This window comes from Aegilops tauschii, chromosome 7, assembly GCF_002575655.3.
Source record: "Aegilops tauschii subsp. strangulata cultivar AL8/78 chromosome 7, Aet v6.0, whole genome shotgun sequence".
NCBI lineage: Eukaryota > Viridiplantae > Streptophyta > Magnoliopsida > Poales > Poaceae > Aegilops > Aegilops tauschii.
In genome coordinates this window covers 456,508,721-456,529,121 of record NC_053041.3, presented here as the reverse complement: position 1 = coordinate 456,529,121, position 20,401 = coordinate 456,508,721, and positions in this window count along the sequence as shown.

Genomic DNA, 20,401 nt, shown 5'->3' with positions numbered 1-20,401 from the left:
TGAAGTCGGAGCATGATTTATTTATTGATTGTCTTCCTTATGAGTGGCAGTCGGGGACAAGCGATGGTCTTTTCCTACCAATCTATCCCCCTAGGAGCATGCGCGTAATACTTTGTTTCTATAACTAATAGATTTTTGCAATAAGTATATGAGTTCTTTATGACTAATGTTGAGTCCATGGATTATACGCACTCTCACCCTTCCACCATTGCTAGCCTCTCTAATACCGTGCACCTTTCGCCGGTATCATACACCCACCATATACCTTCCTCAAAACAGCCACCATACCTACCTATCATGGCATTTCCATAGCCATTCCGAGATATATTGCCATGCAACTTTCCACCGTTCCGTTTATTATGACACGCTCCATCATTGTCATATTGCTTTGCATGATCATGTAGTTGACATCGTATTTGTGGCAAAGCCACCGTTCATTATTTTCATACATGTCACTCTTGATTCATTGCATATCCCGGTACACCGCCGGAGGCATTCACATAGAGTCATATTTTGTTCTAAGTATCGAGTTGTAATGATTGAGTTGTAAGTGAATAAAAGTGTGATGATCATCATTATTAGAGCATTGTCCCAAGTGAGGAAAGGATGAAGGAGACTATGATTCCCCCATAAGTCGGGATGAGACTCCGGACTAAAAAAAAGAGGCCATAAAAAAAGATAAAAAAGGCCCAACAAAAAAATGAGAGAAAAGAGAGAAGGGACAATGCTACTATCCTTTTACCACACTTGTGCTTCAAAGTAGCACCATGATCTTCATGATAGAGAGTCTCCTATGTTGTCACTTTCATATACTAGTGGGAATTTTTCATTATAGAACTTGGCTTGTATATTCCAATGATGGGCTTCCTCAAATTGCCCTAGGTCTTTGTGAGCAAGCGAGTTGGATGCACACCCACTTAGTTTCTTTTGTTGAGCTTTCACATATTTATAGCTCTAGTGCATCCGTTGCATGGCAATCCCTACTCACTCACATTGATATCTATTAATGGGCATCCCCATAGCCCGTTGATACGCCTAGTTGATGTGAGACTATCTTCTCCTTTTTGTCTTCTCCACAACCACCATTCTATTCCACCTATAGTGCTATGTCCATGGCTCACGCTCATGTATTGCGTGAAGATTGAAAAAGTTTGAGAACATCAAAAGTATGAAACAATTGCTTGGCTTGTCATCGGGCTTGTGCATGATTTAAATATTTTGTGTGGTGAAGATAGAGCATAGCCAGACTATATGATTTTGTAGGGATAACTTTCTTTGGCCATGTTATTTTGAGAAGACATGATTGCTTTGTTTGTATGCTTGAAGTATTATTATTTTTATGTCAATATTAAAATTTTATCTTGAATCTTTCGGATCTGAACATGCATGCCACAATAAAGAAAATTACATTGAGAATTATGCTAGGTAGCATTCCACATCAAAAATTCTGTTTTTATCATTTACCTACTCGAGGACGAGCAGGAATTAAGCTTCGGGATGCTTGATACGTCTCCAACGTATCTATAATTTTTTATTGTTCCATGCTATTATATATTCTGTTTGGATGTTTAATAGGCTTTATTATACACTTTTATATTATTTTTGGGACTAACCTATTAACCCAAGGCCCAGTGCAAATTGCTGTTTTTTTGCCTATTTCAGTGTTTCGTAGAAAAGGAATATCAAACGGAGTCCAAACGGAATGAAACCTTCGGGAGAGTTATTTTTGGAACAAACGTGATCCAGAGGACTTGGATTGGACGTCAAGAAATCAACGAGGAGGCCACGAGGCAAGGAGGCGCGCCTGCCCCCTAGGCGCGCCCCCCACCCTCGTGGGCCCCTCCTGGCTCCACCGACCTACTTCTTCCTCCTATATATACCTACGTACCCCGAAACCATCCAGGAGCACCACGAAACCCTAGTTCCACCGCCGCAACCTTCTGTACCCGTGAGATCCCATCTTGGGGCCTTTTTCGGCGCTTCGCCGGAGGGGGCATCGATCACGGAGGGCTTCTACATCAACACCATAGCCTCTCCGATGATGTGTGAGTAGTTTACCTCAGACCTTCGGGTCCATAGTTATTAGCTAGATGGCTTCTTCTCTCTCTTTGGATCTCAATACAAAGTTCTCCTCGATTCTCTTGGAGATCTATTCGATGTAACTCTTTTTGCGGTGTGTTTGTCGAGATCCGATGAATTGTGGGTTTATGATCAAGATTATCTATGAACAATATTTGAATCTTCTCTGAATTCCTTTATGTATGATTGGTTATTTTTGAAAGTCTCTTCGAATTATCAGTTTGGTTTGGCCTACTAGATTGATCTTTCTTGCAATGGGAGAAGTGCTTAGCTTTGGATTCAATCATGCGGTGCTCGATCCCCGTGACAGTAGGGGAAACGACACGTATTGTATTGTTGCCATCGAGGATAAAAAGATGGGGTTTATATCATATTGCTTGAGTTTATACCTCTACATCATGTCATCTTGCTTAATGCGTTACTCTGTTCTTATGAACTTAATACTCTAGGTGCATGCTGGATAGCGGTCGATGTGTGGAGTAATAGTAGTAGATGCAGGCAGGAGTCGGTCTACTTGTCGCGGACGTGATGCCTATATACATGATCATGCCTAGATATTCTCATAACTATGCTCAATTCTATCAATTGCTTGACAGTAATTTGTTCACCCACCATAATACGTATGCTCTTGAGAGAAGCCACTAGTGAAACCTATGGCCCCCGGGTCTATTTTCCATCATATTAATCTCCCGTCAACTAGCTATTTCTGGCGCCGTTTATTTTACTTTGCAATCTTTACTTTTAGTCTTTATCATAAAAATACCAAAAATATTATCTTATCATCTCTATCAGATCTCACTTTTGCAAGTGGCCGTGAAGGGATTGACAACCCCTTTATCGCATTGGTTGCAAGGTTCTTATTTGTTTGTGTAGATACGAGGGACTTGCATGTGGCCTCCTACTGGATTGGTACCTTGGTTGTCAAAAACTGAGCGAAATACTTACGCTACTTTGCTGCATCACCCTTTCCTCTTCAAGGGAAAACCAACGCATGCTCAAGAGGTAGCTGGTGCAGCCGATTCGGCTATAGTCTTTCGCGGCGAGAAGGGCCCGCTTTTGGAGCAGCTTGCGTCCCTCCAGGCTAAGAAGGTTCTGGAGGGCCACCTCGCAGCCACTAGGGCTCGCGCGGCGGCTGCAGCTGCGGAGGTCCCACCCCCTACGCCTCGCTAAGCTGGGGGTCGGGGCCGGCTTGTGAACGACCCGGGTGAGATCCATGGTCGGACACGTTCACGTACTGCCCAGTTGCGCCGTGCCCTTAGTGCTATGACTACTGTAGGGTCCTGGGAGGACCCGTTAGGCGAGTGATCATGCGCGCGCTATTTTGGAACCTGCGAGGCTTCGGTCATGATGGCCGCCGCAGGCAGCTCATTGAATACATGTGCGATGAGTCCATAGATGTGGTAGCGATCCAAGAAACTATGCGCACTGAGTTCTCTCTCGTAGAACTGGAGCGCCTTAGCAGACATCTATTCGCATGGCACTGGCTGCCATGTAACGCCCCGAGACCGACGCTTCAGACGCCTTCCATATATTTTGTGATCGCCGGGTGTTTCTTTTTCTTGCTCTATTTATTTTGCATTGCATCATGTCATCATGCCATCATGTCATTTAATTTTTAAAACTCAACTAAATAAATGGCATAGATTTTGATCTATTTAAATCGAGGGAAATGCACATGGTGATTTCTCTTTACAACATATAAAAATCTCCCAATATTATTAGGGAGCTATATTAAAATATTCCATTAACTTTGGAATTAACCATAACACACTTGCAAAAATAATTCTGTGCCTTTTCTGCTTCAAGTTTGGTCTCCAAACTTTGCCCTAAATTCTTTCTTCACTTTCCGGAGCTCCACCAAAAATCTCAACATTTTGGCCACTCCTAAACCTTGTCCTAGTTCAAATCATTTGTATTTAAATCAAATGAGCTTGAATTTAAATCTTTCAACCATGGCCTTTTCTATTTTCTCGGAACAAGCACATTTTTGTGAGTCCGGGAAAATTACCCGCATGCGCAAATTCTTTCCCTAACCCTATCTTTCTTTTTCTTCTCTCTAATACTTTTCTGCTAAAAGGAAATAAGAGAGAGAGAAGAGAAGCCCAGCTGGCCACTTGGTCCTCCCAGCAGGCCGACCCATTTGCTCCTAGAGGCCAAGCCCCCGCTGCTAACCCTAGCCCGATGCCCTCACCCGATCTCCTCCTCTCCCTCTCGTCCTCCCACACTGCCGCCACTCACACACGCAGCGCCCGAACCCGTTGCTCGCTAGCCACTCTCCCTCCTCTCGATCTCTCCCTCTCGCTTCCCCGCAGCGCCGCCATCTCTCTCTGACCCCTTGCTCTCACCCTCTCGTGCCCTCCCGTGCCGCCAAGAAGAGAGAAGGAGCGCTCGCGCCCAATCGCCGCCGTGCTCGTCCCCTGGCGCCGCTTCTGCAGCGCCTCGGTTGATCTCCGCCCTCGCGCAAGCCGCTCCAGCGCCGCCACCATCGTCGGAGATGGGCTCCCGCCGCCCAGATCTGCGTCTCGTCCTCGTCCACGCGGTTCCCCTCGCCGCACCCCCGAGCAGGAGCTCCGCCTCCCCTGCTTCGTGCCAAGGCCGACGCCGGCCACTTCGTCCTTCGCCGCCCCATGGAGGCCTAAGCCGCCGACCTCGTCGGGCCTCCACCTCCGTCCCGCGCCCGCATCCATGCTCTAGATCGAGAGGAGCTCGATCCCGAGCGCCTTCTGCCCGTCCATGCCGCCCATGAGCCCCGGCGCCCCCTTTGCTCTGTTGCACGCCCATGCCATTCCCACCGCTCAAGCTTTGCCTCGCACCCTGCTGCCTTCGGTCGCTATTGGTTTGTTTGGCCATCATGGACATGTTGATGCGGACGCCAAGTACGACTACACCACGGTGATACATGAACGACTACACGGCTACGACAAGTGTACCTCTACTTCCTGGAATCGCTAAGTACCGCACCGAAACACAAGTACAACAAGGAACCCGACTACTTCCACCACGGCCGTGTACCAATACTTCCACTACCACCGCGAGAACGACTACTTCCAATACCGTCGCGACGTGAACAACTACTTCCCACGACGACCCGTGAACGACTACCTCCTCTACATCGTACCGAACTTGATCCGTTCCAAAATGCACGCTTCGAAGGTATAACCCCGAGACGACGCCCGTGAACGAATGCATGCATGTTGTATGAGATGCTCGTGTTTGTACTGTGTTCGAATTTGTCGCTTGCACGGTCCTCCTCGGTTGCCATGCATCGACCCATGGGAACCCAGTCACCCCACCATCTTTTGCATGTTCTGCACATCCACATTTTCGTTCGCACCGACATCTTGATGAGTTGTCGGATCATCGGGATGTTGCCGTGGATCCATTTCCGTTTCGCCGCCGTGGCACCCTTTCCCTTCCGCCATGGCGACAAATGTCTCAAATCATGCTCATGTCAACATTTTCATAAAATTGCTTAAAACTTGCATATGTCATTCGCATCATGATAACAACATTTAAATGTTTAAAATTGTGTTTGCATTTAAATTGCTATATGCACATGGGGAATTTCCGGAATTGTTGTTTGTTGTCTCGGCCTCATTTAAACTTGCCTAGATAGGTAGTTTTCTTATGCTTCACCCCTTGCCATGTTGAATAACATTTAATATCGTTGGGTACATAACCGAGAGTTAACTAAATAATTAAATGTGGTGTTTCTTCAATATGCAACTCGTTGCATATTGAGCTCCACTTAACTTGTAGTATTGTTTGTTGCACTTTGCCATGCTATGCATATTTAAACCGGACATGCATCATACTTGGCTGTGCATCATGCCATGTTTATGTGATCGTTGTTTACCATGATGTTTCCTTCTTTCCGGTTGCACTTCTCCTTGATAGTTCCGGTTACGTTGCGATTGTGAGGATTCGTTCGACTACGTCCGTTTGTCTTCTTCATGGACTCGTTCTTCTTCCTTGCGGGATCTCAGGCAAGATGACCATACCCTCGAAATCACTTCTATCTTTGCTTGCTAGTTGTTCACTCTATCGCTATGTTGCGCTACCTACCACTTGCTATATCATGCCTCTCATATTGCCATGTCAAGCCTCTAACCCACCTTTCCTAGCAAACCGTTGTTTGGCTATGTTTCCGCTTTTGCTCAGCCCCTCTTATAGCGTTGCTAGTTGCAGGTGAAGATGAAGATTGCTCCATGTTGGATTATGTTTATGTTGGGATATCACAATATCTCTTATATTATTAATGCATCTATATACTTGGTAAAGGGTGGAAGGCTCGGCCTTATGCCTGGTGTTTTGTTCCACTCTTGCCGCCCTAGTTTCCGTCATACCGGTGTTATGTTCCTTGATTTTGCGTCCCTTACGCGGTTGGGTGATTTATGGGATCCCCTTGATAGTTCGCTTTGAATAAAACTCTTCCAGCAAGGCCCAACCTTAGTATGATCAAAGTGTTACTTGCCTTGCTGATGATCCGCAAAGCCTAGCGATTCGAAGTAACAAGCGGCACACTCCGGGTACTCTATCGCAAACAAACAAGCATACAATCAGTACTCATCTAATGCACAGGTAAAACTCGAATGAAAGATCCAACCAGAAAGTTCAACTTAAGAACTCCGGTTTGCAAAAAGAATCAACTCGAAAGAAGCAACGAAAGTCAAACGGCGAAAGAAAGTAGCTTCGTTTACTAATCTGGATCTAGGTTAAATTTTACTGTAGCAAAAACTCGTTTGAGTAGGTTGAACGGAAAGAGAATTTTGAGATGAAACTCTAGGCGCTTGAATCGCCTGATTCCGATAAACGAGCGAGAAGTTAAACAGAATCGAAGATTCGATCAGAAATCGAATCTGAGATAATCGCAGAAAAATCCGACGAAAAAGAAAAACGGACGAACAGTTAAAGAACGGACGTTCGTTAACAGAGAAAAACCGGCGAACGCGTTCGTAACGAACGGTTCGGTGAACGCTCGCAAAAATAATAAAACCAAAAAAAACCGATCTAGGGTTTTTTTTAAAACGAATGGTTTTTTTTAAAGAAAACCGGCAACCGAACGGGCGGCGAGGTACCTCGTCGGGGCGTGCTCCGGCGGGGCTCCGGCGGCTCGAGGCGAGGGGCGGTGGGGTCGGGCGGCTCGGGGCGAGGGGCGGGGCTCCGGCGGCGGCGCAAAGCGGCGGCGGCGCGGGCTCCGGTGCGGGTGGCTGCGGGTGCGATGCGGCGGCGGCGGCGGGGTAAGGTGAGAGGGGGGTGCGGGGGTATTTATATGGGGGGGGAGGTGGCTTGGGGAAGGGGGCGCCGGTGGGGGCGTGCGGAGCTCGGACTTCGAGCGGCGGCGGCGGCCGTGCCGTGCGCGAGGAGGAGAGGGCGCGGGGTTGGGCCGGCGCTCGGCTGGGCTTCGGCCCGGCGGGCGTCGCGCAGTTTTTTTTAAAGCGTTCCGCGGAAAATAATTCATAGAAAAATAAATAAAAATCAGAAAAATATAAAATAAATTTTCCCCGTCTAGTTAGAAAATCTAGAATAGGGTGAACATTTTTTTAACACGAAATAAATATTTTGAAAACATGCAATATTTTTAATGCAATAAAATTGCAAATAAAATCCAAATAAATTCCAATAAATGATTTTAACATTTTTCCTCCAGTCTTTCAATTGTTTTGGAGAAGTCATATTTTCTCCTCTCGTTTATTTTTAAAATGAAATATTTTTCCGGAGAGAAAATAATTAAAACCAAAATCCTCGTCTTATTATTTGATGAAAATCAAATATGAAAATTTGAGAAAATCCCCAACTCTCTCCGAGGGTCCTCGAGTTGCTTAGGATTTATCGAGGATTTGTCAAAGTGCAATAAAACATGATATGCAATGATGATCTATGTATAACATACCAAATTGAAAATTTGGGATGTTACAAACCTACCCCCCTTAAGACGAATCTCGCCCTCGAGATTCGGGTTGGCTAGAAAATAGGTGGGAGTGGTCTTTCCGTAGATCTTCCTCTCGCTCCCAGGTGGCTTCATCCTCCGTGTGGTGACTCCACTGGACTTTGCAAAACTTGATAACCTTGCTGCGGGTAACTCGGCTGGCATACTCAAGAATCTTAACTGGTTTCTCCTCATAGGTCAAATCACTTTCCAGCTGAATCGCTTCCAGTGGCACAGTATCTCTCAGCGGTATCTCAGCCATTTCTGCGTGGCACTTCTTCAACTGAGAAACATGAAATACATCATGTACTCCAGACAATCCTTCGGGCAATTCCAGCTTGTAGGCAACCTCTCCCATACGTTCCAAAACTCTGTATGGTCCGATAAAACGGGGCGCTAACTTTCCCTTAACTCCAAAGCGCTTCACTCCTCGAAGTGGTGATACTCGAAGATACACTCTGTCTCCGACTTCGTGAACTGTCTCCTTTCGTTTATAATCAGCATAACTCTTCTGCCTGGACTGGGCTACCTTGAGCCTATCGCGAATCAACCTCACTTTCTGTTCAGACTCCTTAATCAAATCTGGTCCAAACAACTAACGGTCTCCAACTTCGTCCCATAACAACGGTGTTCTACACCTCCTTCCGTACAAAGCTTCGAAAGGGGCCATCTTCAAACTGGTTTGATAACTGTTGTTATACGAAAACTCTGCATATGGTAAATTGTCGTCCCAACTGGATCCGTAATCTAGTGCACATGCTCTCAACATGTCCTCCAAAATCTGGTTGACTCTCTCGGTCTGTCCATCTGTCTGTGGGTGGAAAGCTGTACTAAATTCCAGCCTGGTTCCCAATGTTTCATGTAACTGCTTCCAAAACTTCGAGGTAAATTGGGTTCCTCTGTCTGATACAATGGTCCTCGGAACTCCATGCAAACATACGATCCTGGTCATGTATATCTTTGCCAACTTAGCACTGGTGTAAGTGGTCTTCACTGGAATGAAATGAGCCACTTTCGTCAATCGGTCGACTACAACCCATATTGAGTCATAGCCTGAACGAGTCCTGGGTAATCCTGTGATAAAATCCATGCCTATTTTATCCCACTTCCATTCGGGTATCGGCAATGGTTGTAGCAATCCTGCTGGCTTCTGATGCTCTGCCTTTACTCTCTGACATACATCACAAACTGCTACATACTCTGCAATATCCTTCTTCATTCCGGTCCACCAGAAAGTATTCTTCAAATCCAAATACATCTTGGTATTCCCTGGGTGTATCGAGTACGGTGAATCATGGGCTTCCTGCAAAATCAACTTCCTGATCTCTGGATCATTTGGCACATATACGCGGTCCTCAAACCATAAGGTATCGTGCTCATCCTCACGAAATCCCTTGGCTTTTCCTTTGCTCATCTTCTCCTTTATCTCGTCAATCTCCTTGTCTGTCTTCTGAGCTTCTCTGATCCTTTCCATCAAGGTAGACTGAATCTCCAATGTCGCTAAATAGCCTCTTGGGACTATCTCCAAACATAGCTCGCGAAGGTCCTCGGCTAACTCCTGAGGTAACTCTCCTGTCATGAGGGTGTTGATATGACTCTTGCGGCTCAACGCGTCTGCTACTACGTTAGCCTTTCCAGGGTGGTAATGCAATCTCATATCATAATCTTTAATGAACTCCAACCATCTCCTCTGTCTGAGATTTAACTCCTTCTGCGTGAAAATATACTTCAAACTCTTGTGATTCGTGTACACCTCACAATGGTTTCCGATGAGGAAATGTCTCCATGTCTTCAATGCATGCACCACGACTGCTAATTCCAAATCGTGCGTAGCATAATTCTTCTCATGGGGTTTAGTTGTCGGGAAGCATATGACACAACTCTTCCTTCCTGCATAAGCACTGCTCCAAGTCCTCGACGAGAAGCGTCACAATAAACTTCATAGTCCTTGCGTTGATCGGGCAGAATCAACACTGGTGAGGTAACCAATCGTTTCTTCAACTCTTGGAAACTAGCTTCACATTCCTCAGTCCAATTGAATTTGGTGTCCTTCTTTAATAGCTCAGTCATGGGCTTAGCAATCTTTGAGAAATTCTCGATGAATCTCCGGTAGTATCCTGCAAGTCCAAGAAAACTCCGGATTTCTCCAACTGTCGTGGGTGATTCCCAACTTGTCACTGTGCCAACCTTGGCAGGGTCTACTGCTATTCCTTCTCCAGAAATAACATGTCCAAGGAATCCAACTTCCTTCAGCCAGAATTCACACTTGCTGAACTTGGCGTATAACTGATGTTCTCTGAGCTTCTCAAGTACCAATCATAAATGCTCCTCATGCTCTTCTTCATCCTTGGAAAAGACTAAAATATCATCAATGAACACCATGACGAACTTATCCAAAAACTCCATAAACACTTTGTTCATCAGGTTCATGAAATAGGCAGGTGCGTTAGTCAGTCCAAATGACATAACGGTATACTCATACAATCCATATCTGGTGGTAAAAGCCGTCTTTGGTATATCCTGCTCTCGAATCTTTAACTGATGGTATCCTGATCGTAGATCGATCTTGGAAAATACTTTAGCTCCTTGTAGGCGGTCAAACAAATCATTGATCATCGGCAGTGGGTACTTGTTTTTGATGGTCACTTCATTCAATCCGCGGTAATCAACAACCATCCTCAGCGATCCATCTTTCTTCTCCACTAGAAGTACTGGTGATCCCCAAGGTGACGAACTTGGGCGAATATAGCCTTTATCCAGTAACTCCTTGATCTGCTTCTTAATTTCCTCCAAATCCTTTGCGGGCATCCTGTACGGTCTCCTAGATATTGGCCCTGTGCCTGGCAAAAGTTCAATCAAGAACTCAATGTCTCTATCTGGTGGCATGCCTGGCAACTCTTCTGGAAATACATCTGGATAATCCTTCACCACTGGTACTTCCTCCTGTACAACTCCTGATAAGGAATTTACTTGAGTCCTCTTCGGCATATGCCGGGATACATACTTGATCCTTTTTCCTTCTGGGGTGGTAAGCAAAATCGTCTTGCTGGCACAATCGATGTTCCCTCCATACAACAATAGCCAATCCATTCCCAAAATCACATCCAAGCCTTGCGATTCCAAAACAATGAGGTCTGAGGGGAAAACATGCCTTCCAATGGCCAATGGTATCTGAAACATCCTTGGGTTGCCATATACCCTGCTCCTGGCGAGGTTACTAACATAGGGGTTTTAAGAACTTGGGTGGACATCTTAAACTTATTCACGAATCCCCTTGATATGTATGAATGCGATGCACCAGTATCGAAAAGAACGGTTGCAGTAAATGACTTAACCAAAAACTTACCTGTTACGGCATCAGGCTGAGCTTCAACTTCCTCCACGCTCACGTGGTTCACATTCCCTTTGTTGAACGGGTTCGGCTTCTTCCCAGAGCTTCCATTGCCATTTCCATTTTGGGCTTCAGGACAATCAGTTGCATAATGTCCAGTCTTCTGGCACTTGAAGCAAGTAATGTGACTTAGATCCCTCTTGGTTGGGGTAGATGGGTTGGTGCGGTTCTGTCCGTTGCCTCCTCCATTCCCATTACCAATCTTGGAGCCATTATGGTTGTGCGAACTACCTCCTCCATGGGTATGCTGAAACTGTCCTCCCGGCTTCGGGGTAAATCGTGGCTTCTGCTGGGCTCCAGAATTGTACTTCCCTTGTCCATACTTCCTCTTGCGGTTTTCAATCTGCTGTTGCTTCCCTTCAATCATGAGAGCTCTATCTACTAGCTCCTGGTAGTTGTTGAAGGTTGCTACCATCAACTGCATACTCAGTTCATCATTCAACCCTTCCAAAAATTTCTCCTGCTTGGCAGCATCTGTAGCAACGTCATCTGGTGCATAACGTGCTAGCTTACTGAAATCCTCCACATACTGGCCTACGGTGCGTCCTCCTTGGCGTAGGTTGCGAAACTCACGCTTCTTCATAGCCATAGCTCCTGCTGAAACATGAGCTGTACGGAAAGCTTGCTGAAACTGGTCCCATGTGACAGTGTCAATAGGGTGCGTGGCTGTATAATTCTCCCACCATGATGCTGCGGGTCCATCAAGCTGATGTGCGGCAAAACGCACTCTTTCCGCATCTGTGCATCCTGCAGTGGTCAACTCCCTTCCAACTTTGCGGAGCCAATCATCTGCTACAATCGGCTCGGTGCTACTGGAAAACACCGGCGGGTTTAGCCTTAAGAAACGGGCTAAGTGATCAACAGGTGGTGGTGGCGGTGGGTTGTTGTTGTTGTTGTTGCCTTGGTTCTACACTAACACTTGCATCAGGGCATTCTGTTGCTGAATCAACTGGGTGATCTCTGGCGGGAAAACAAATCCGGTGTCACGTCTCGGAGGCATCTGATAGGTTTAGAAAAGATGAGAGTTAAGAATAGAATGAGGTCTAGAGGGAAAACACTACCCATATGCTCATGAGACAAATACAATCAATATCACTCAATCAATTCAAACAAGGCAAAACAATCGATCTAGCTAGCGTTACAAAGTGCTTGAACTATGCTATTAAATGGGGGAAAACTACTACTGATATGGTGGTCTACTCGAAATTCTGATCCGTTGAAGACTCCATGATGTCTGCTCCAGCTTCATCAACCCAGTCGTGTTCACTTGGTTCTGAGTCGGTGTCGTCGATGATGATGTAGTTATCCGGACAAGTGCATTCATCGACTTCTGCTTTTGGCACTGGATTTCCCATGAATACTCCAATCTTCTTCTCCAGGTCGTCATTCTTCCCTACTAGTGCGTTGATTTCCTCCAAATAATCTTCGCGTGTAGCCTTGAGTTCTTCTTGGAGCTCTTTGATCTTGGTTAATGCCTTCTTCAGTTCTTCCTTGTCCGTGCACATCTGGTTCTCCTGGCGACGAATATGTTGGTTCTGCTCCTGGATGAAAGCTGCAATTGATCCATCCTTCTTGGTTCTGATCATCTCCCATTGCGCGTCTCGGCGTCCACAAATTTGGTAAATTGTATCCTTAAGCTCCTGGTGATAGACTTCTCCAATGCGTCCCATGGCGATGTGTGCGGCCATGCTCTTCCCTAAACTCCAAGTTGGTGCTTCGAAAACCAATCTTATGGGTTCAGTAACTGGCACACACGTCCTTCCTGGAATAAGAACTAGGATCTTCCAGCTCTCCTCTTCGGGTAATGTGGCGTTGTAGGTTCCGGTGATGCTTGGTATTCCTATGTTCAAGTACTTGGTGACTTCCTTCAAATGTCGACCAAACGGCGTGTCTTCATCTGGTTGCATGAACTTGCTCCTTGCATTCGCCATTCCTAAAAGAGTAGAAAGTGGAGAGGGGTCAGAAATGAGAAGAGAGAAGCTTTCTAGGGCTTAAGATTAGTGGTCGTGTCCTACAGTCAGCGTGTGCTCTGATACCAACTTTGTAGCGACCAGACCTCAAATGGTCTGTGCTGCTGTGCACCAGTGTCATCCCTGGATCAGTAATGCTGACACGCACAGTACAAATGGAGGATTTATAACAGAGTAGCAATCACACACTTATTACATCGAATATCTCCGAAGAGATTAAGTATGATAAACATGGCTTAAGGCCATCTAACAACGATAACAGCGGAAGACTTGGAAGATAAGTGAGTCCATCAACTCCAGCGGCATCACTGAGTATAAGACCACGACCTAAGGCACCTTACTCGTCGTCTGAAAAGTCTGCAACATGAAACGTTGCAGCCCGAAAACGGGTCAACACATAGAATATGCTGGCAAAGTAACACATAGAGAGTAATGAACAATAATAATGCTATACTACATGCATATATGGCTGGTGGAAAGCTCTATGGTTACAGTTTTGCGAAAAGCCAATTTTATCCTACTGCAAAGGAATAAATTTTATTTAACTATCATGGTGGTTGTGAAACATTGAGAAGGTACCTCCAACTCAATCCCAATTAGGTGTCATCATTAACCCAACAAAATTAATTAAAAGTAACATGGTGATGAGATTCAAATGATAATCCAGGTACTAGATACTCAAGTTGTCCATAACCGGGGACACGGCTAACCATGATTAGTTTGTACACTCTGCAGAGGTTTGCGCACTTTTCCCCACAAGACTCGATCGCCTCCGCTTGATTCTCGCACTACATGATGTTTGAGAAACGGATGACCGAGACACAGTCTTTCAGAAACAATCACTCTTTACTCTGGATGGACCGGTACACCTACTTTCCCCTACATCTGCTAGCCCACCTCTTCAAGAGATCCTGTAACCTACTCAACTATGCTAGAGTCCATAATAGCTTGTGGCTGCACACGGAAGTTTCTAGCATGAATAATCTTATGATCCCTTTGAGCCTGGGTGGCGGTCCTTATACATACAGACAACACTGGGTTCTCCAGGTGCCTCAATCCACCCAGATGTGAGTTTTAATTGCCACCTTAAGTTGAACCATTAATAAACATCTCACATTTGTCATGAATATCTCTCAAATCCAATCCACGTCTACGAGCATAGCATGGCAATATAATAGCAACGTAGAAGTAACTCCCAAGGGTTTGATAAGAAAACAGGTAATAGGTACTACCTCAACTACTTCCCAGTTCCCACAATTTAATCAGATCCTAATCATGCAATTGTTTGAGGAAAAGGTCTAATGCAATAAAAGTGGGTATGAAAAGTATGATCAAAGTGTTACTTGCCTTGCTGATGATCCGCAAAGCCTAGCGATTCGAAGTAACAAGCGGCACACTCCGGGTACTCTATCGCAAACAAACAAGCATCCAATCAGTACTCATCTAATGCACAGGTAAAACTCGAATGAAAGATCCAACCAGAAAGTTCAACTTAAGAACTCCGGTTTGCAAAAAGAATCAACTCGAAAGAAGCAACGAAAGTCAAACGACGAAAGAAAGTAGCTTCGTTAAACAGAATCGAAGATTCGATCAGAAATCGAATCTGAGATAATCGCAGAAAAATCCGACGAAAAAGAAAAACGGACGAACGGTTAAAGAACGGACGTTCGTTAACAGAGAAAAACCGGCGAACGCGTTCGTTAAAACGAACGGTTCGGTGAACGCTCGCAAAAATAATAAAACCGAAAAAAAACCGATCTAGGGTTTTTTTGAAACGAATGGTTTTTTTAAAGAAAACCGGCAACCGAACGGGCGGCGAGGTACCTCGTCGGGGCGTGCTCCGGCGGGGCTCCGGCGGCTCGAGGCGAGGGGCGGCGGGGTCGGGCGGCTCGGGGCGAGGGGCGGGGCTCCGGCGGCGGCTCCCCCGAGCGGCGGCGGCGGCGCGGGCTCCGGTGCAGGCGGCGGCGGGTGCGATGCGGCGGCGGCGGGGTAAGGTGAGAGGGGGGTGCGGGGGTATTTATATGGGGGGGCGGAGGTGGCTTGGGGAAGGGGCCGCCGGCGGGGGCGTGCGGAGCTCGGACTCCGAGCGGCGGCGGCGGCCGTGCCGTGCGCGAGGAGGAGAGGGCGCGGGGTTGGGCCGGCGCTCGGCTGGGCTTCGGCCCGGCGGGCGTCGCGTAGTTTTTTTTAAGCGTTCTGCGGAAAATAATTCATAGAAAAATAAATAAAAATCAGAAAAATATAAAATAAATTTTTCCCGTCTAGTTAGAAAATCTAGAATAGGGTGAACATTTTTTTAACACGAAATAAATATTTTGAAAACATGCAATATTTTTAATGCAATAAAATTGCAAATAAAATCCAAATAAATTCCAATAAATGATTTTAACATTTTTCCTCCAGTGTTTCAATTGTTTTGGAGAAGTCATATTTTCTCCTCTCGTTTATTTTTAAAATGAAATATTTTTCCGGAGAGAAAATAACTAAAACCAAAATCCTCGTCTTATTATTTGATGTAAATCAAATATGAAAATTTGAGAAAATCCCCAACTCTCTCCGAGGGTCCTCGAGTTGCTTAGGATTTATCGAGGATTTGTCAAAGTGCAATAAAACATGATATGCAATGATGATCTATGTATAACATACCAAATTGAAAATTTGGGATGTTACATTATGCCTGGTGTTTTGTTCCACTCTTGCCGCCCTAGTTTCCGTCATACCGGTGTTATGTTCCTTGATTTTGCGTCCCTTACGCGGTTGGGTGATTTATGGGACCCCCTTGACAGTTCGCTTTGAATAAAACTCTTCCAGCAAGGCCCAACCTTGGTTTTTCATTTGCCTCACCTAGCCTTTTTCCCTTGGGTTTCCGGAGCCCGAGGGTCATCTTTATTTACCCCCCCGGGCCAGTGCTCCTCCGAGTGTTGGTCCAAACTAGAGCCCTTTGCAGCGCCACCTCGGGAAACTTGAGGGCTCGTTTTAGTTGTACGGACTGCTCATCCGGTGTGCCCCGAGAACGAGATATGTGCAGCTCCTATCGGGATTTGTGGGCACATTCGAGCGGCTTTGCTGGTTTTGTTTTACCATTGTCGAAATGTCTTGTAACTGGGATTCCGAGACTGATCGGGTCTTCCCGGGAGAAGGAATATCCTTCGTTGACCGTGAGAGCTTATAATGGGCTAAGTTGGGACACCCCTGCAGGGTATAAACTTTCGAGAGCCGAGCCCGCGGTTATGTGGCAGATGGGAATTTGTTAATATCCGGTTGTAGAGAACTTGACACTTGACTTAACTAAAACGCATCAACCGCGTGTGTAGCCGTGATGGTCTCTTTTCGGCGGAGTCCGGGAAGACAACACGGCTTTTGAGTTATGTTTGACGTAAGTAGGAGTTCAGGATCACTTCTTGATCATTACTAGTTGACGACCGTTCCGTTGCTCCTCTTCTCGCTCTTATTTGCGTATGTTAGCCACCATATATGCTAGTGCTTGCTGCAGCTCCACCTCACTACCCTTTCCTACCCTTAAGCTTAAATAGTCTTGATCTCGCGGGTGTGAGATTGTTGAGTCCTCGTGACTCACAGATTCTACCAAAACAGTTGCAGGTGCCGTTGATGCCAGTGCAGGTGACGCAACCGAGCTCAAGTGGGAGTTCGACGAGGAACTTGGTCGTTACTATGTCTCGTTTCCTGTTGATCAGTAGTGGAGCCCAGTTGGGACGATCGGGGATCTAGCATTTGGGGTTATCTTCTTTTTATTTGGATTTGACTGTAGTCGGTCTATGTGTGTATCTTGAAAGATGTATGATTTATTTATGTATTGTGTGAAGTGGCGATTGTAAGCCAACTCTTTATCCCATTCTTGTTCATTACATGGGATTGTGTGAAGATGACCCTTCTTACGACAAAACCACAATGCGGTTATGCCTCTAAGTCGTGCCTCGACACGTGGGAGATATAGCCGCATCGTGGGTGTTACATGCCATCTAGTGGAGTGACCAGTCACTCTGGTGGCATCCTTCTAGGGGTGAAGGATGCAACCTTTGAGGTGGGATCCATGGACCGTGGATCCCACTTTGTTAGCATGGAGGTGTGGGAGCGTGATATGAACTTCAAGTGGGAGATCATTGTGGTTTACGGCCCTGCCGACCATAGTCGCTCGGCCGCTTTCTTGGCCGAGCTCATACCAAGATCTCCTCCGCGACCCTTCCCGTGGTAGTAGGCGGGGATTTCAACCTCCTCCGTTCTCCCGAGGAGAAGAGCAATTCGCGCATTGACCTTGCGGAGATTCGTCGCTTCAATGACTGGGTTGCGGACCTAGGTCTCCTTGAGCTGGACAGGGTGTAACGCCCACGATGCGGCTATATCTCCCACGTGTCGAGGCACGACTTAGAGGCATAACCGCATAGTGGTTTTGTCGCAAGAAGGGTCATCTTCACACAATCCCATGTAATGAACAAGAATGGGATAAAGAGTTGGCTTACAATCGCCACTTCACACAATACATAAATATAATCCATACATCATCCAAAATACAAACATATAGACCGACTACGGTCAAAATCCAGATGAAAATAAGACAACCCCAAATGCTAGATCCCCGATCGTCCCAACTGGGCTCCACTACTGATCATCAGGAAAAGACACATAGTAACGACCACGTTCCTCGTCGAACTCCCACTTGAGATCGACCCCATCATCTGCACTGGCATCGTCGGCACCTGCAACTGTTTTGGTAGAATCTGTGAGTCACGGGGACTCAGCAATCTCACACTCGCGAGATCAAAACTATTTAAGCTTATAGGGAAGGATGGTGTAATGAGGTGGAGCTGCAGCGGCAATAAGCATATATGGTGGCTAACATACGCAAAAGAGAGCGAGAAGAGAAGCAACGGAACGGTCGTCATCTAGCAATGACCAAGAAGTGATCCTGAACTCCTACTTCCGTCATACATAACTCAAACCGTGTTCACTTCCCGGGCTCCGCCGAGAAGAGACCATCACGGCTACACATGCAGTTGATGTATTTTAATTGGGTCAAGTGACAAGTTCTCTACAACCGGACATTAACAAATTCCCATCTGCCTCATAACCGCGGGCACGGCTTTCGAAAGATAATACCCTGCAGGGGTGTCCCAACTTAGCCCATCATAAGCCCTCACGGTCAACGAAGGATAAACCTTCTCCCGGAAAGACCCGATCAGTCTCGGAATCCCGGTTTACAAGACATTTCGACAATGGTAAAACAAGACCAGCAAAGCCACCCGAATGTGCCGACAAATCCCGATAGGAGCTGCACATATCTCGTTCTCAGGGCACACCGGATGGGCAAGACGTCGGGTTGGCATAGACCCTGGTTGCCCAGGGGGCGCCGGACATCGCCCAGATTGGGCCAGCACTCGAAGGAGCACTGGTCCGGGGGTTTAAAATAAAGATGACCCTCGGGCTCGCGAAAACCCGGGGGAAAAAGGCTTAGGTGGCAAATGGTAAAACCAAGGTTGGGCCTTGCTGGAGGAGTTTTATTCAAGGCGAACTGTCAAGGGGGTCCCATAAATCACCCGACCGCGTAAGGAACGCAAACTCAAGGAACATAATACCGGCATATCAGTAACTAGGGCGGCAAGAGTGGAACAAAACACCAGGCATAAGGCCGAGCCTCCCACCCTTTACCAAATATATAGATGCATTAATTAAATAAGATATATTGTGATATCCCAACATATCCATGTTCCGACATGGAACAAACTTCAACTTCACCTGCAACTAGCAACGCTATAAGAAGGGCTGAGCAAAATCGGTAACTTAGCCAAAACAACGGTTTGCTAGGAAAGGATGGTTAGGGGATGACATGGAAATATGGGAGGCATGATATAGCAAGTGATAGGTAGCGCAGCATGGCAATAAAGCGAACAACTAGCAAAGCAAAGATAGAAGTGATTTCGAGGGGTGGTCATCTTGCCTGCAAGGTTCTCAGAGTTGTCGAAAGCTTGATTCTCGTAAGCGTACTCAACAGGTTCCTCGTTCACGAACTCGTCTCCCAGCTCTACCCAAGACAAGAACACAAACAAACGGAACCACAATCAACCACGAGAAATGCACAAGCAACATGATGCAAAACATGTAAGATATGATATGCGATGCATATGCGTGCTCCGGAAGGAAAATGATGAACAAGGCAGTAACTTGGCAAACCAAGCATGCCACTGGAAAGATGGGATGATTTCGGTCGAAGTCGATATAAAGATCACCGGCAACGGATGTACGGTTTGCAAATGGCAAGCAAAACAAGAATGACACGAATATGCGATTAACAGCATGATAGCACTTAAAATGCAACAAGTAACAATGCTACAGCACCCCAACATAGCAACAAAGCATATGATAGTAATCTGCAGGAGATGCTTGACAAAAGATGAACACTGAGCTACGGCTAGATCACAACATATCAAGCTCAAACAAGCATGGCAAAAGTGAAAAAGATAACAGGATCACAGACTTAGTGAAAAACTGGACATGGCAGAAAACAGCATCAGGTAGCAATGTTCAGAGCACGAAAACAACATGCTACAGGAACTTCACATAGCAAAACAAGGTATGGCAGTGTTCTACTAAATGCATATGACAAAAGTCCCTTACTGACCATAAGCCAAAAAGGGACAGAAGATATGATGGCAAGGATGTAAACATAGCAAGTTTCGTAATCAGGTTTCAGACTTGGCAGAAAACAGAGCATGGCAGAAACAATAATATGAGGACATGTTTGTGAGCTTTATGCACTCACCACAAGGCAATGCATGACAAAACTAGCATACCTACAGCAAGATGGCATGTTTATGAAGATATCCATGGCAAGAACAAGAGCATAGCATGTATGGATCAACTACAATAAGCTTGGCAAAATTGCATATCATGTTAAGAATCTGCCAGAAATATTTTATAGCAAAAGTAGAGCAAGATTGAGTCATGCTATGGCACTCCATAATTGCAAAACATTGCAGGAATGGATCAATTACAACTATATCTACAAATCATCCTTAGTGA